An 18,215-nucleotide genomic window follows, 5' to 3' on the forward strand; every position below is an offset into this window, starting at 1 on the left:
AAGCATCGATACGAGTGAGAAAATCTCATCGTAGTCAACACCTTGAACTTGTCAAAAACCTTTTGCGACAATTCGAGCTTTGTGGATAGTAACACTACCATCAGCATCCGTATTCCTCTTGAAGATCCATTTATTCTCTATGGCTTGCCAATCATCGGGCAAGTCCACCAAAGTCCCTTTGTTCTCATACATGGATCCTATCTCAGATTCATGGCCTCAAGCCATTTTGCGGAATCTGGGCTCATCATCGCTTCCTCATAGTTCGTAGGTTCGTCATGGTCTAGTAACATGACTTCGAGAATAGGATTATCGTACCACTCTGGCGCGGAACATGCTCTGGTTGACCTACGAGGTTCGGTAGTAACTTGATCCGAAGTTTCATGATCATTATCATTAGCTTCCTCACTAGTTGGTGTAGGCATCACGGGAACGGTTTTCTGTGATGAGCTACTTTCGAATTCGAGAGAAGTTACAATTACCTCATCAAGTTCTACTTTCCTCCCACTCACTTCTTCCGAGAGAAACTCCTTCTCTAGAGAGGATCCATTCTTAGCAACAAAGATCTTGCAATTGGATCTGTGATAGAAGGTGTACCCAACAGTTTCTTTTTGGGTATCCTATGAAGACGCACTTCTCCGATTTCGGTTCGAGCTTATCAGGTTGAAGCTTTTTCACATAAGCATTGCAACCCCAAACTTTAAGAAACGACATTAGGTTTCTTGCCAAACCACAGTCCATACAGTGGCGTCGCAACGAAATTAGACGGTGCCCTATTTAACGTGGATGCGGCTGTCTCTAATGCATAACCCCAAAATGATAGTGGCAAATCGGTAAGAGACATCATAGAACGCACCATATCTAATAAAGTACGGTTACGACGTTCGGACACACCACTACGTTGTGGTGTTCCAGGTGGCGTGAGTTGTGAAACTATTCCACATTGTTTTAAATGAAGACCAAACTCGTAACTCAAATATTCGCCTCCGCGATCAAACCATAGAAACTTTATTTTCTTGTTACGATGATTCTCCACTTCACTCTGAAATTCTTTGAACTATTCAAATGTTTCAGACTTGTGTTTCATTAAATAGATAAACCCATATCTGCTCAAATCATCTGTGAAGGTCAGAAAATAATGATACCCGCCGCGAGCCTCAACACTCATTGGCCCGCATACATCAGTATGTATTATTTCCAATAAGTCAGTAGTTCGCTCCATTGTTCCGAAGAACGGAGTTTTAGTCATCTTGTCCATGAGGCATGGTTCGCAAGTATCAAATGATTCATAATCAAGTGATTCCAAAAGGTCATCTGCATGGAGTTTCTTCATGCGCTTTACACCAATATGACCTAAACGGCAGTGCCACAAATATGTTGTACTATCATTATCAACTTTGCATCTTTTGGCATCAATATTATGAATATGTGTACACTATGATCGAGATTCAATAAACCATTTACATTGGGTGTATGACCATATAAGGTTTTATTCATGTAAACAGAACAACAATTATTCTCTAACTTAAATGAATAACCGTATCGCAATAAACATGATCCAATCGTATTCATGCTCAACGCAAACACCAAATAACATTTATTTAGGTCCAACACCAATCCCGAAGGTAGAGGGAGTGTGCGATGGTGATCTCATCAACCTTGGAATCACTTCCAACACACATCGTCACTTCGCCCTTAACTAGTCTCTGTTCATTTTGCAACTCCTGTATTGAGTTACTAATCTTAGCAACTGAACCGGTATCAAATACCCTGGGGTTACTATGAACACTACTAAAGTACACATCAATAACATGTATAGCAAATATACCTTTGTTCACTTTGCCATCCTTCTTATCCGCCAAGTATTTGGGGTAGTTCTGCTTCCAGTGACCATTTCCTTTGCAGTAGAAGCACTCAGTTTCAGGCTTAGGTCTAGCTTTGGGCTTCTTCACGGGAGCGGCAACTTGCTTGCCATTCTTCTTGAAGTTTCCTCTCTTTCCCTTGCCCTTTTTCTTGAAACTAGTGGTCTTGTTAACCATCAACAATTGATGCTCTTTCTTGATTTCTACCTTCGTCGATTTCAGCATCACGAAGAGCTCGGGAATCGTTTTCGTCATCCCTTGCATATTAAAGTTCATCTCGAAGTTCCAATAACTTGGTGATGGTGACTAGAGAACTCTGTCAATCACTATCTTATCTGGAAGATTAACTCCCACTTGATTCAAGCGATTTGTAGTACTCAGACATTCTGAGCACATCCTCACTGGCTGAGCTATTCTCTTCCATCTTGTAGGCAAAGTACTTGTCAGAGGTCTCATACCTCCCGACACGGGCATGAGTCTGAAATACCAATTTCCGCTCTTGGAACATCTCATATATTCCATGGCGTTCAAAACGTTTTTGAAGTCCCGGTTCTAAGCTGTAAAGCATGGTGCACTAAACTCCTAGGTAGTCATCATACTGAGCTTTGTCAAACGTTCAGAACGTCTGCATTTGCTCCTGGAATAGGTTTGTCACCTAGCGGTGCATCAAGGACATAATTCTTCTGTGCAGCAATGAGGATAATCCTCAGATCACGGACCCAGTCCGCATCATTGCTACTATTATCTTTCAACTTAGTTTTCTCTAGGAACATATCAAAAACATAGGGGAGCTACAACGCGAGCTATTGATCTACAACATAATTTGCAAATACTATCAGGACTAAGTTCATGATAAATTAAAGTTCAATTAATCATATTACTTAAGAACTCCCACTTAGATAGACATCCCTTGAGTCATCTAAATGATCACGTGATCCAAATCAACTAAACCATTTCCGATCATCACATGAGATGGAGTAGTCATCAATGGTGAACATCTCTATGTTGATCATATCTACTATATGATTCACGTTCGACCTTTCGGTCTCCAGTGTTCCGAGGCCATATTTGTACATGCTAGGCTCATCAAGTTTAACCCGAGTATTCCGCATGTGAAAAACTATCTTGCACCCGTTGTATGTGAAAGTAGAGCCTATCACACCCGATCATCACGTGGTGTCTCAGCACGAAGAACTTTTGCAATGGTGCATACTCAGGGAGAACACTTATAACTTGAAATTTTAGTAGGGGATCATCTTATAATGCTACCGCCGTACTAAGCAAAATAAGATGCATAAAAGATAAACATCACATGCAATCAAAATATGTGACATGATATGGCCATCATCATCTTGTGCCTTTGATCTCCATCTCCAAAGCACCGTCATGATCTCCATTGTCACCGGCTTGACACCTTGATCTCCATCGTAGCGTCGTGGTCATCTCGCCAACTATTGCTTCTACAACTATCGCTAACGCATAGTGATAAAGTAAAGCAATCACATGGCGTTTGCATTTCATACAATAAAAGCGACAACCATAAGACTCCTGCCAGTTGCCGATAACTTTTACAAAACATGATCATCTCATACAACAACGTATATCATATCATGTCTTGACCATATCACACCACAACATGCCCTGCAAAAACAAGTTAGACGTCCTCTACTTTGTTGTTGCAAGTTTTACGTGGCTGCTACGTGCTTCTAGTAAGAACCGTTCTTACCTACGCATCATAACCACAACGATGTTTCGTCAAGTTTGCTGTTTTAACCTTCAACAAGGACCGGCCGTAGTCAAATTCGATTCAACTAAAGTTGGAGAAACAACCACCCGCCAGCCACCTTTATGCAAAACAAGTTGCATGTCTGTCGGTGGAACCGGTCTCATGAACGCGGTCATGTAAGGTTGGTCCGGGCCGCTTCATCCAACAATACCGCCAAATCAAAATAAGACGTTGGTGGTAAGCAGTATGACTATCATCTCCCACAACTCATTTTGTTCTACTCGTGCATATATCTCATCTACGCATAGACCTGGCTCGGATGCCATTGTTGGGAAACGTAGCATGCAATTAAAAAAATCCTACGCTCACGCAAGATCTATCTAGGAGATGCATAGCAACGAGAGGGGAAAGTGTGTCCACGTACCCTTGTAAACCAAAAGCGAAAGCGTTTGACAACGCGGTTGATGTAGTCGAAGTTCTTCTCGTTCCGACCGATCAAGCACTGAACGTACGACACCTCCGAGTTCTGCACACGTTCAGCTCGATGACGTCCCTCAAACTCTTCATCCAGCAAAGTGTCAAGGGAGAGTTCCGTCAGCACGATGGCGTGGTGACGGTGATGGTGAAGTGATTCGCGCAGGGCTTCGCCTAAGCACAACGTGAATATGACCGGAGGCGTAAACTATGGAGGGGGGCGCCACACACGGCTAACAATGTTTGATGTGTCTTAGAGGTGCCCCCCGCCCCCGTATATAAAGGAGGGACAGGGGAGGAGGCCGGCCTAGGGTGCGCCAAGTGGGGAGGAATCCCACTTGGACTCCTAGTCCTATTCGCCCGCCCCCCCCTTCCTTCTATCGGAGGGGGAAAGGGGGGAGGAGAGGAGATGGAGAAGGAAAGGGGGCCGCGCCCCTTCCCCTTGTCCAATTCGGACTCCCCATGGGGGGGCACCCCCTTGTGGGCTGCCTTGCCTCTCCCCTATGGCCCATGTGGCCCATTACTTCCCCCGGGGGGTTCCGGTAACCTCCCGGTACTTCGATAAATACCTGAAACACTCCGGAACCATTCCGGTGTCTGAATACTATCGTCCCATATATCAATCTTTACTCTCGACCATTTCGAGACTCCTCATCATGTCTGTGATCTCATCCGGGACTCCGACCAATCTTCGGTCACCAAAACACATAACTCATAATACAAATCATCATTGAACGTTAAGCGTGCGGACCCTACGGGTTCGAGAACTATGTAGACATGACCGAGACACCTCTCCGGTCAATAACCAATAGCGGAACCTAGATGCTCATATTGGCTCCCACATATTCTACGAAGGTCTTTATCGGTCGAACCGTTATGACAACATACATTATTACCTTTGCCATCGGTATGTTACTTGCCCGAGATTCGATCGTCGGTATACTCATACCTAGTTCAATCTCGTTACCGGCAAGTCTCTTTACTCATTCCGTAATGCATCATCCTGTAACTAACTCATTAGTCACATTGCTTGCAAGGCTTATTATGATGTGCATTACCGAGAGGGCCCAAAGATACCTCTCTGATACTCGGAGTGACAAATCCTAATCTCGGTCTATGCCAACCCAACAAAACACCTTCGGAGATACCTGTAGAGCATCTTTATAATCACCCATTTACGTTGTGACGTTTGATAGCACACAAGGTATTCCTCCGGTATTCGGGAGTTGCATAATCTCATAGTCAAAGGAACATGTATAAGTTATGAAGAAAGCAATAGCAATAAAACTTAACGATCATTATGCTAAGCTAACGGATGGGTCTTGTCCATCACATCATTTTCCTAATGATGTGATCCCGTTCATCAAGTGACAACACATGTGTATGGTTAGGAAACTTAACCATCTTTGATTAACGAGCTAGTCTAGTAGAGGCTTACTAGGGACACTGTGTTTTGTCTATGTATCCACACATGTATCAAGTTTTCGGTTATTACAATACTAGCATGAATAATAAACATTTATCATGAAATAAGCAAATATAAAATAACAACTTTATTATTGCCTCTAGGGCATATTTCCTTCAAAACCACAATCTAGTAAAAATCTATGACAATATTGCAGTAAAAAACTATATATCAAAAACATACCACAACAAGGAGAAGGAAGAATCCTATGCCCAGCATGGTAAGTCTCTACTTTCAGATCAAACACAGAGTGGTCCAGAGTGAAGACCACACGATCTCCAGCACAAAGAGCATAGTCATGGGTAAGTTCGAACCAGGCAGAACCATAGAACTTGGAGTAATGGGCTTCATGCTTAAAAATAACAGCATAAGATCTACTCTCAAAAGTCAGCAAAGCAGGCTCAATCCTCTTGTAGTGCGACATCTTGGCAACATTCCTGTGCTCCTGAATGTAAGCAGCTAGGAAAGCCCTCACATTGCAGGGAATGTATTGGATTGAACAAGAACAAAATCAATAGAAAAAAATTCTATAAAAGAGGTTGAATATAAGTGCACAGGCTTGAGTATGAGTTCAAAAACCTAATTCCTAAAACCTAAAAAGGTACAATTAAAACTTGCATTCTTATCATACTAAAATCGCACACATTGTACAACAGCAAAAACATACATACATGCCTATATGATACACTAGATTATAACTTACTGTAAGCACATACATTGATAGGTACTAGGTCATACTAAAGACCTAAAATAAAAAATGCACAAGCTTGAGTATGAGTACAAAAACCTAATTCCTAAAATCAAAAAAGCTATAATTACAACTTGCATTATACTAAACTTGAATACATTTTACAATAGCAAAAGATTCATACTAGCCTATATGATACACTGGATTACTACTTACTGCAAACGGATACATTGATAGGTCATACTAAATACCTAAAAATAAAAATGCACAAGCTTCAGTATGAGTTCAAAAACCTAATTCCTAAAACCTAAAAAGGTACAATTAAAACTTGCATTCTTATCATACTAAAATTGCACACATTGTACAACAGCAAAAAGATACATACAAGCCTATATGATACACTGGATTATAACTTACTGTAAGCTCATACATTGATAGGTACTAGGTCATACTAACTACCTAAAATAAAAAAATGCTCAAGCTTGAGTATGAGTACAAAAACCTAATTCCTAAAATCAAAAAAGCTACAATTACAACTTGCATCCTCATCATACTAAACTTACATACATTTTACAATAGCAAAAGATTCATACTAGCCTATTATGATACACTGGATTACTACTTACTGCAAACAGATACATTGATAGGTCATACTAAATACCTAAAAATAGAAATGCACAAGCTTCACTATGAGTACAAGAAACTAATTCCTAAAATCAAAAAGGTACAATTAAAACTTGCATCCTCATCATACTAAAAATATCACACATTTTACAACAACAAAAAGATTCATACTAGCCTATATGATACAATGGATTATAACTTACTGTAAGCGCATACATTGATAGGTACTAGGTCATACTAAAGACCTAAAATAAAAATTGCACAAGCTTGAGTATGAGTACGAAAACCTAATTCCTAAAATAAAAAAAGCTACAATTACAACTTGCATCCTCATCATACCAAACTTGCATACATTTCACAATAGGAAAAATATTCATACTAGCCTATATGATACACTAGATTACTACTTACTGCAAGTAGATATATTGATAGGTCATACTAAATACCTACAAAAAATGCACAAGCTTCACTATGAGTACAAGAAACTAATTCCTAAAATCAAAAAAAGGTACAACTAAAACTTGGATCCTCGTCATACTAAAAATTGCACACATTTTACAACAGCAAAAAGACTCAAACTAGCCTATATGATAGACTGGATTATATCAAAAAGTTCGATGTTCATGATAATAAACTTGCACACACTACGCAACAGGAAGATTTATAGAAGCCTCCATCACAATACAAGTGCAACTAAAAGTTGCATACTCATAATTCTAAACTTACACACTAATTACACCAGCAAAAATTCATATTAGCATTGATGATATCGTGGTCTAAAACTCACTGGAATATAAGTAGTAAATACCTAAATAAAAATGCATAAACATTCATATAAGTAAAAAAAACTATACCAAAAACTTGCATACGCATAATTCTAGAACTTGCACACATTCTACAACAACAAAAGATCCATATTAGCCTACAAGATATCCTGGTCTAGTATTTATTGTAAGCAGGTATATTGATATGCACAAAAAGAAATTCAGGCTACATGAAATACAAAATATATAACTCAATTCACAGTTTCAGTTATACTAGTGTGTATTCATCAATATCAACTAGAATCTTAGCCTTGATGATAGTATATATACATTCACATGAACAAAACATAAATCATCATATATATGTTTCTTCCACATTCATCATTCTAAACTTGCATACATTTTACAATAGCAAAAGATTCATACTAGCCTATATCATACACTGGATTACAACTTACTGCAAGCAGATACATTGATAGTTACTAGGACATACTAAATACCTAAAAATAAAAATGCACAAGCTTCAGTATGAGTACACGAAACTAATTCCTTAAAATCAGGAAAAAGTTACAATTACAGACTTGCATCCTCATCATACTAAAAATGCACACATTTTACAACAACAAAAGACTCAAACTACACTGGAAGATCTATAGAAGCCTCCATCATAATATAAGTACAAATTTAAAAGTTGCATACTCGTAATTATAAACTTACACACTAATTACACCAGCAAAAAATTTATATTAGTCTTGATGATAATATATATATATATATATATATATATATATATATATATATATATATATTCACATGAACAAAACATAAATCAAGCTATGAATGTTTCTTGTGTATTCATCATACTAAACTTGCATACATTTTACAATAGCAAAAGATTCATTGACATGTCCAAAAGGAAATCAACCTACACAAAATACAATGTTCCTAATTATAAATATACTAACTTCGATTCATAATATAACTAAACTTGCACACATTTCTAATACCGAAGCTTGCACACATTTTGCATACACACAGCCATACTTGCACAGGTTTCATGAGAGCACACATACTGATACGTATAGAATTAAAGAGTTCCTATAAAAGAAAAGATAAATACAACTCACCATCCTCCTGAAGCAATCCTCATCAAGGACAACATCAAATACTTCACAGACGTCATGATCTGGCACCAATGGTACACAAGGGGCACCCGGACAACGACAAACAGGGCAAACCATAGCTACAAAAAATCTAAGAAACATAGAGTAAATAAAAAAAGACAAATTTACATAATTAAACAAAAGGGAATAAGCAGGAAGGACAACCTACATTAACTATAAAAAAAACACTATCAATCTAATTATATCTCGCAAAAATAGAATTCACAAATCTAAATTGGAACCTTAAAAAGAAATTACATAAAAAACCTCCCTAATCTTTATTAAATCTGAACAAATTGCATCTCTTTAAAGCTAAACTTCCAGAAATTCCTCAAGAAGCAAAGTGTAACAAAAAATCATTGACACAAAAAGAGTGGACATTATAAAAATCAAAATATAACATTATGAGACCACCATCCTGCTACTGCATGGGTTCAGGACACCATCCTGCTACTAAAAAATAATCAAGAAAGGCCTACAAAAAGCACACAACCTAGAATCTGCATCACAAAAAACAATAAACACTAAAAAGAATGCATCTTTACAGACATACAAGACACACTAAATTACCCAGTTCAAACCCTAATAAACCAAAACCTAAAACCAAGCCGTAAAACCAAATCACACTGCACATCTAGAAACCCTAAACATACTACACACACTACCACCAAACAGTAAGATTCAAACAAAGACAAAAAATACGTGAGAAAGAGGAGATGCACCAACGACAATCCGTCAGCAAGGAAATCCCCCGACTGGTAAATCCTGCAAACAACATAGATAAACACAGAGAAGCACATTAGTAAGCAGATCTAGCAAGAAAACAAAAAAGCTCAGGAAGAACTATGAGCAGAGGAAGCAGAAGTATCGGATCTAGCAAGAAACTACACGGACCCTATCTCGACGCATGAAGCGAAGAACACAAAGAGCAAGATAAACTAAGGCAGAGAGGGTAACCACGACAAGAATACCTGAAAAAAAATATGAGGTGCAGCAAAGGCAAATCCTACAGCAACCAATCCCCCGATTGGAAAGTCCTGCAAACACCATAGATAACCATAGAGAAGCACCCAGGTGAGCAGATCTAGCAAAGAAACAGATAGCACAAGAAGATGTATGATCGGAGGAAGCATAAGGAGGAGATCTAGCAGCAAAATCCACGAACCCTAGCTCGGGACGGGAAGAGGAGAAGACATAGACTGAAGTAGAGCGGGGGGGAGGGGGGGCACTGAACAACCACGAGGGGGAGATGATAAGACGAGAAGAGCAGTGACGGTCTACGTTACACCGAAAATGGTCCGGGCTGCTTAACGGGTGCGCACAGCGGTCGCCACCCGCGCGCTGGACGAGCCCAGCGACAACCAGATCTACTGACCCAAACTAGGGCTCGGTCGACGCTAGCTGGCCCAAATGAATAGCACAAGGCACTCCAGGAAAAAAAACTACACGCATCTCAAATCACGATCCAACGGACCAGAAATCGACTGACGCACAAGTCAAAACTCAGCTGACTGAAAAGTAGCTAAATTGCTCCGTAAAACCCAGTAGTAAGCACGTGAATGTACCATTGTTGGTCCGTATCTAAGCTTAGCTCGCTCTGACCTGGTGACTAGGCGTAGTTCACTCTGAACTGAACTGCGTCAGAGGTTCACTGCGAGATTTTATTTCATTCTATTCGAGTTCACAAGAATGTAACTACTCCCTTAGTTCAAAATTGCCACATGTATTTTGGATAGGAGGAAGTGGTTAATTTCTCTCAAAATAAAATGGTTTGGTTGTGACAAAAAGTTGATAAAAAAGTGGTGCTCAAAGCACTGGGAATGAGGGGCGGGATGGGCATAAAACGAGAACTCCACAATTGGTTTTGCAAGATCCAAAAAAATTTCTATGCAACATAGATAATCCTCCATTTCGTTACTAACTCATAGTCCTCCGAAAACCTTCATGACCCCGTCTCGCTCTTGGGTCGGGCGACCCGGGGGAAACGCAGCTGCCGCCGCCGGGTCGTCCTCACTGTAGAGAATGATTTGGTGCATCGATAATTGATTGGTCGTGCACTAGGCACATATATATAGGTACAAGGGGTGCGACCGGTATCTTGTCTCCTAAGATACACGTACATACAGAGGGAGACAGATACTACAGGTACTGCATACAGAACCCAGACCTACGTACATGTACACAAGTTCAACACCCCCCCGCAGTCGAAGCGTCGCCGGTGACGCAAAGACTGGACCGAAAGCCCTCGAAAGTCAAGGTGGGTAGTCCCTTCATCATCACATCGGCGAACTGTTGATCGGTGGGCACATGAAGAACACGAACACGACCAAGTGCGACGTGCTCCCGGACAAAGTGGATGTCGAGCTCGATGTGCTTCGTCCGTCGGTGATGGACAGGGTTGGCAGCGAGGTACACCGCGGAGACGTTATCACAGTAGACGAGCGTCGCCTTGGTGACCTCACATAGCAACTCCCGGAGGAGCTGTCGTAGCCAGGAACACTCCGCGACGGCGTTGGCCACGGCCCGATACTCGGCCTCGGCGCTCGATCGTGAGACCGTGGGTTGTCGTTTAGACGACCACGAAATCAGAGAGGGCCCGAGGTAGACGCAGTAGCCGGAAGTGGAGCGTCGAGTGTCGGGACACACAGCCCAGTCGGCGTCGGAGTAGGCGACAAGGCTGGTGTCTGGCGAGGCCGTCAGGGTGAGACCCATGGCTGTGGTGCCACATATGTACCGAAGTATACGTTTCACGAGAGCCCAATGGGTGTCACGAGGAGCATGCATGTGAAGGCACACCTGCTGGACAGCATACTGAATGTCCGGACGTGTCAGTGTGAGGTACTGAAGCGCACCGACGATGGAGCGGTAGAAGGGAGCGTCGGACGCCGGAGAGCCCTCGACGGCGGACACCTTAGCCTTCGTATCGACAGGCGTGGAAGCAGGCTTGCAATTAAGCATGCCCGCTCGCTCCAGAAGCTCGGAGGCGTACTTCTGCTGGTGCAGAAAGAAGCCAGTAACCCGGCGCACGACCTCGATGCCGAGGAAGTAGTGGAGAGCCCCCAAGTCCTTGAGGGCGAACTCGGTGCCGAGGCGAGCTGTTATCTGCTGAAGAAGCGCTGGCGAGGACGCAGTCAGGATGATGTCGTCGACGTATAGGAGGAGGTACGCGGTGGCGTGGCCCTGGTGGTAGACAAACAGGGAGGCATCGGACCGTGTGGACCAGAACCCATGTTGCTGGAGGAAGGCCGCGATCCGCTGGTCCCAGGCCCGAGGTGTCTGCTTCAACCCGTAGAGAGAACGGGAGAGCAAGCACACGTGGTCTGGATAGTAGGTGTCGACGAAACCAGTCGGCTGCTGACAGAACACCTGCTCGTCGAGATGGCCATGCAAGAAAGCATTAGACACATCGAGCTAGTGGACAGGCCAAGCGCGAGAAACAGCAAGCTGGAGAACAGCGCGAATCGTGCCCGGTTTAACAACCGGGGCGAAGGTGTCGGTGAAGTCCACGCCGGCGCGCTGGCGAAAGCCGCGCACCACCTAGCGCGCCTTATAGCGCTCGAGAGAACCGTCGGGGCGAGTCTTGTGGCGGAAGACCCACTTGCCAGTGATGACATTGGCACGGGGTGGCCGCGGGACAAGCTGCCACGTACGGTTGCGCTGCAGGGCGTCAAACTCCTCACGCATCGCAGCTAGCCAGTTCGGATCCCGAAGGGCTGCGCGAGCGGAGGTGGGGAGCGGGGACGGCGTCGAGGTAGAAGCCGCGCAGGCGTACTCGTCCGACGAGTAGCGCGTGCTGGGACGCAGGGTCCCAGTCCGAGCCCGAGTGACCACACCGGTGAGGGGTGCGGCCGTGGCGACGGGAGCCGCCAAGGGAGCCGCGGCGACGGGGGCCACGGCGGGGGCCGCGGCGGGGCTGGCCGAGGGGGCCACGGCGACGGGGGCCGTGGCGTCGGGGGCCGCAACGGGGGCCGCGCCAGGGGCCGCAGCGCCAGGGGCCGCCGGCGCGGGGAGCGCGGGCAGAGCCGGACCCGGGGCGCGGCTGGGCGGTCCGCCAGAGGGGGAGGCAGGGACGAACCGCGCCACAGGAGACTCCGAAAGGGACGGTACCTGCTGAAACGGGAACACGAGCTCATCAAAGTACACATGCCGCGAAGTGAAAACGCGGTGGGAGACTGGATCATAGCACCGGTAACCTTTGGTGTTGGGAGGATAGCCAAGGAAGATGCAAGGAAGGGACCGGGGCGCGAGTTTGTGAGGAGCAGTGGATGCGGTGCTAGGATAACAGAGACACCCGAAAATGCAGTTTGTGAGGAGCAGTGGATGCGGTGCTAGGATAACAGAGACACCCGAAAATGCGAAGACCATCATAAGATGGAACTGCACCGAAGAGGAGCTGGTGAGGGGTGTAGTTCCAGCGGGAACGACAAGGGCGAATGTTAATGAGGAGGCTGGCGGTCGCGAGCGCGTCCGGCCAGAACCGAGGAGGCACGTAGGAGTGGAAGAGCAACGTGCGGACACAGTCATTAAGCGTGCGAAGGACGCGCTCGGCGCGACCATTCTGCTGAGACGTGTAGGGGCAGGTGAGGCGAAAGATGGTGCCGTGGGACGCAAGTAAATTGCGGACGGCGACGTTGTCAAACTCCTTGCCGTTGTCAGTTTGCAAGGCGAGAATAGGACGACCGAACTATGTGGTGACATATGAATAAAAAGCGGTGAGTGTGGCAAGAGTGTCGGACTTGCGACGGAGAGGGAAGGTCCACACATAATGAGCAAAATCATCCAATATCACCAGATAGTATAAATAGCCCGTGTTGCTAGCAACCGGGGACATCCAAACATCACTATGCAACAACTGAAACGGAAAGGTGGAAATTTTTGTAGACGCACTAAAGGGAAGACGAACGTGCTTGCCAAGACGGCAAGCCTCGCAAGAGTGATCGTCGACTTTATTACATGAGAAAGAAAAACTTTGAAGAATCTGACGCATAACGGTGGAGTTGGGATGACCGAGACGGGCATGCCAAAGATCGACACTTGCGGCGAAGGCGGCGGGGCGACGGGTGGTGGTGGCGCCGGAGGGATGCACTGGATAAAGCTCGTCCGGGCTATCACATCGGTGGAGCACCATCCGTGTACGGGCGTCCTTCACAGAAAAACCAATATCGTCAAATTCAACAGTTATAGGATTCTCGCGAGTAAGGCGACGAATGGAAACAAGATTAGTGACTAAGTCAGGAGACACAAGAACATTAGACATATGCACAGGAGTGGAAGTAGAAGGAAAAGACATATGACCGACATGAGTAATGGGTAGGGAGGAACCGTTACCAACGGTGATACGGGTGGGAGTATGAACGGGGGTGGCAGATGTGAGGTTACCGGGATGAGCAGTCATGTGAGCAGTGGCGCCCGAGTCCATGTACCAGTCACCACCGCCACCATAGGAGCTCGGTGACGGGGCGGAGTGCAGTGCAGCGAGCAAGGCCGGGTCCCACGGCGGCGGCGCCTGAGGAGGGTAGAACCCTCCGTAGGCCGGCGCGGGAGCAGCCCCGAAGGCCGGAGCGGCGGCGGCGGCGTAGGAGGGTGCGGTCCCATAGGCCGGCGCGGACCCGTAGACGGGAGCCGGCGGGGGCGCGGTACCATAGCCGCTGTAGGGAGCGGCGGTCTGCGCGGCGAAGAGGGCCTGGTGACCCGCCGGGCGGGGCCCAAGGATGCCCGGAGCCGGAGCCCGAGGGACCGGCATGGAGTAGGCGTGGACGACGCCGGTCCACGGGTTGGTGTCGTACGTCCATGGGGGAGTCACCTGCTGCTGCTGACGCCCCCCTCCCCCGGCGCCTGTTGCTGCTTGCGTCCGCCACCTGGCTGCTGGGGGGCAGCGGGAGGGGGAAGTACCCCGGAGGCGCTGGTGGCGGCGGCTACTGGCGCGACGCGGGTGGGGCGGTTGGTGGAGGGGCGCCGCGGGAGGTGCCGGCGGCGAGGGCGTGGTGCTGCACACGCTTCTTGACCCCCTTCATCCGGCGCTCCTCCGGCATCAAGGTGAGGTTAGAGGCGGCGTTGCCGAAGTCCTCGTTGAGGCCGGCGGTGAGCGTGCTGAGGAGGAGGTCGTCGTCCACCTTGGCTCCAATGTCACGGAGCTCGTCCGCCAACGTCTTCAGGCGGCGGCAGTAGTCATCAATAGACTGTTCATCCTGGTGACAGTCAAAAAATTCCTGCTGCAAAAAAACGCGGCGCTGAAGCTGGTTGTCGGTGAAGAGGCCGTTCAGTTTGACCCACAGGGCGCGGGCGTCGTCGCTGGCACTCACGACCGTGTGGAACAAGTCCTTGGAGATGGTGGTGAAGAACCACCGGATGATCGTGGCGTCGATCGCGGTCCACTCGGCGTCGGCCACCATGGTGCGAGAGTCCACGGTGCCATCCACGTGATCCACGAGATTGTTCTCGCGGAAGAGCAGCGTGAAGTACGTCTTCCACGCGAAGTACGTGGAGTTGGAGGCGTCGAGAGTCACGGGGACGCGTGCATGGACGTTGATGTCGCGGATCTCGGCAGGGTCGACGGCGAAGGGGTTGGAGTAGGTGGAGGCGTTGGAAGACATGGCGATGAGATCGTGGGGAGAGAGGCGGCGGCGCGGCTAAGGAGAGGCGGCGCGGCGGCGGGAGGGGCGGCGCGGCGTGGAGGCGCGCGGTGGAGAGGTGGCGCGCGCGGGGAGGAGGGGTGGTGGCGGCGGCTTGGGGCGGCGGCGGCGGCGGGAGGTCGCGGCGGCGGCGGCGGCCCGAGGCGGCGGCTAGGGTTAGCGGAAGCTGGAAGATCGACTTGCGATAGATACCATGTAGAGAATGATTTGATGCATCGATAATTGATTGATCGTGCACTAGGCACATATATATAGGTACAAGGCGTGCGATCGGTATCTTGTCTCCTAAGATACACGTATATACAGAGAGAGACGGATACTACAGGTACTGTATACAGAACCCAGACCTACCTTTAACACTCACTAACCATTGTTGCCGCGGTGGCGGCGGGCCCTCTTACGGCCGAAGGTGCCAGGAGGAAGGGCGTGGGGTCGTACGATGGGGCGTTGCATGCAGGTCGTGGCTTCCGGCTTGCGGCAGCACGAGAGACAGTGGGCTGGAGCAGCGGCAGTGTCGTGGTGGAGTGGCTGGATTCTGATTCTGCTCGATCCGTGCTAGGTGCGAAGTGGTTGGATCTCGACTCTGCTCGATCTGCCCGTCCCACCGGAGCTGACGCCGGGCGTGGGCGCCGTCGCCGTATCCGCGGTGATTGGAGGCGGCTCGGCCATCGGGGTGCTGCTTCATGGGGCTCCAGCGTGATGACGACGCCACCATGCCTTGGAGGTCAGGAGCGGATCCAATATGGGACTGCTGATCCCTTGATGGTAGTAGCGTTCATCATCTTTGGTATTGGGGCACTCAATCATCTACGCCACCTCAGCCTACGACACCGGACTCTCTGCAGATTGTTGTAGCCACGTAAAGGTCTTCACGAGGTTCCTTCCTCTCTATCTGGAGGTTGACTTCGGTGGAGAGTTGTAAACTATGGACAATTATTTGACGCGGAGGGATGGTTGTGTAGCGGCCATGATCACACATCACATGTACCTATTGGATCGAAATATGTGGTGACAACACACAAGTGACATCCACGGTCTTTGGTGGTTAAAATTATTAAAAAAATCGAGAACCGTCCAACAGCTAATACTATCCCTCCCGCGCCGCCACCCGCGAGGCGGCCGGGGAGGGCGCCCCGATCTCCTCCGCTCGGCCCCCTCTCCCTCCCTACTCCCCCTCGCCGCCGCTGGAGGGCGCGGCCGGGCGAAGCCCGGTCTGCGCAGGCGGCGGCGGGACTTCCTTCGTCCCCTCGCGCGGGTGGTCAGGCGCGGGCCAGATCAGCCGGGCCTGGGCGCCGGACTGGTTGGCGGGTGCGGCGGCACGGCGTGCTGCGGAGTGGTCGGCGACGAGCTCCTGGCGGCGGTGCGGCGGGCGTCATGGTGGTGGTTCTCGCCTCTTGGCGCGCGGGGCTGACTCCGGGGCGGCGGCGCGGGCATGGATTCATCATCTGTTCCTGTGGGCGCGGCCTCGGCCTCCCCTGCTCGGCCGGCGGGTCTCGGTGGGGGGGGGGGGGGGGCTTCTCCCTGCTGAGATCTGGCTTGCGGGATCTTCCAGATCCCGGCAAGGATGACGGCGACCCGTGCACGAGAGATGGAGGTCTTCAATTAGATCTGGGTGAAAACCTGCTATTGGCTATTGCCAAGGCCGGCGATGGCGACGCTGTCTGCGTCGTTCCCTTCCTGAAGGCATCGTCGTGGAGAAGTTCAAGGCCACTCTCTGCTACCTCCGGGGGAAACCCTAGATCAGTAGATCGGATGACGGCGGCTCTCTGGTGTCGTTTTCCCCCATGGGGGCGTCATTCTTGGAGGTGCACACGGGCTCGAGGGACTAGAGGACGGCGACTTTGGTGGAGCGGTGCTTCATCTTTCACATCGATGGTGGCGGATCTCGGCGGCATGGTGCTGTGGAGACTCGGCGTCTGATGCGCGGAGATGGACTCGTGCAGGAGGAGGAAGCTGTCTGGCGTCATGGGGACGTCGATGGCAGAGTGGCCTGACAAGGTAGAAGCCTCAATATGATCTGAAGACGGACCTGTGGAAGATGGCGGCGACGACACACGAGTGTGTCTGACCGGATTGTGCCCCAGACCCGGTATGTGGCTCGGCTGGGGCTTCCGAATGAGTTTCGGCTTCCGGCTTTTGATATTAGGCTTAGGTGAGTGGTTTGGGTAGTGCGCCAGCTAGCACCCCCTCATCATATTGGATAGGAGTAGCGGCATATGTTGCCAAGATGGTGGATTCAGACACATTGTTGTAATACTTTGTACGGTCCTCGAGAATAATCAAAAAGTGGCCGTATGCATCTCCCAGATGCAGAGGCCGGGGGTCATCCTCCTTTTCTAATAAAAAAAAGTGACATCCACGGTGGTGCTACTCAAGCACCCGGTCTCAAGCTCCGGGGTGAAAGCCTAGGTCTGACATGTGTTTGTTATACCTGGCAATGGCGATGTTCTACGTCGCTACCTTGTTGAAGGCATTGCTCGGATATGCTCAGACTAGTTTTTCAGGATGAAAACCTAGATTATTAATATTGGATCCAGTGACGGCGGCGATTGAGCACCGCTTCGTCTTTGAAGGCATTGCCGTTGAAAAAACTCATTGTCCTTGTGGTGACATGATCCTTTCTATATTTAATTTGGCAACCTAGATTCAAATCATGGACAAGTGGGAACTCTTTTTGTTTGTATTGTATTGTCATTTTAACAAAAAATTGGGACTTGGAATGACTATTAAAAGTGAGATATTTAATGTGTTGTTGTCTGTCAATGAAAGTTATTTCATGACAACACATGGATATTAAGCTAGTACACTTGAAAAGCACCT

The 18,215-nt window shown here is 47.9% G+C and overlaps 1 long non-coding RNA gene across 1 annotated transcript; it reads right to left on the bottom strand.

The window, feature by feature from the left end:
• Positions 1-5,597: 5,597 nt before the first annotated feature.
• LOC123121387 (uncharacterized) lies at positions 5,598-10,005 on the bottom strand. Its single transcript, XR_006459685.1, has 3 exons — positions 9,929-10,005; positions 9,735-9,800; positions 5,598-9,528 (listed from the first exon to the last, which is right to left on the bottom strand). It is a non-coding gene; the product is annotated as an uncharacterized lncRNA (long non-coding RNA).
• Positions 10,006-18,215: the final 8,210 nt, after the last annotated feature.

This window comes from Triticum aestivum, chromosome 5D (assembly GCF_018294505.1).
Source record: "Triticum aestivum cultivar Chinese Spring chromosome 5D, IWGSC CS RefSeq v2.1, whole genome shotgun sequence".
In the NCBI taxonomy this organism is placed as follows: domain Eukaryota; kingdom Viridiplantae; phylum Streptophyta; class Magnoliopsida; order Poales; family Poaceae; genus Triticum; species Triticum aestivum.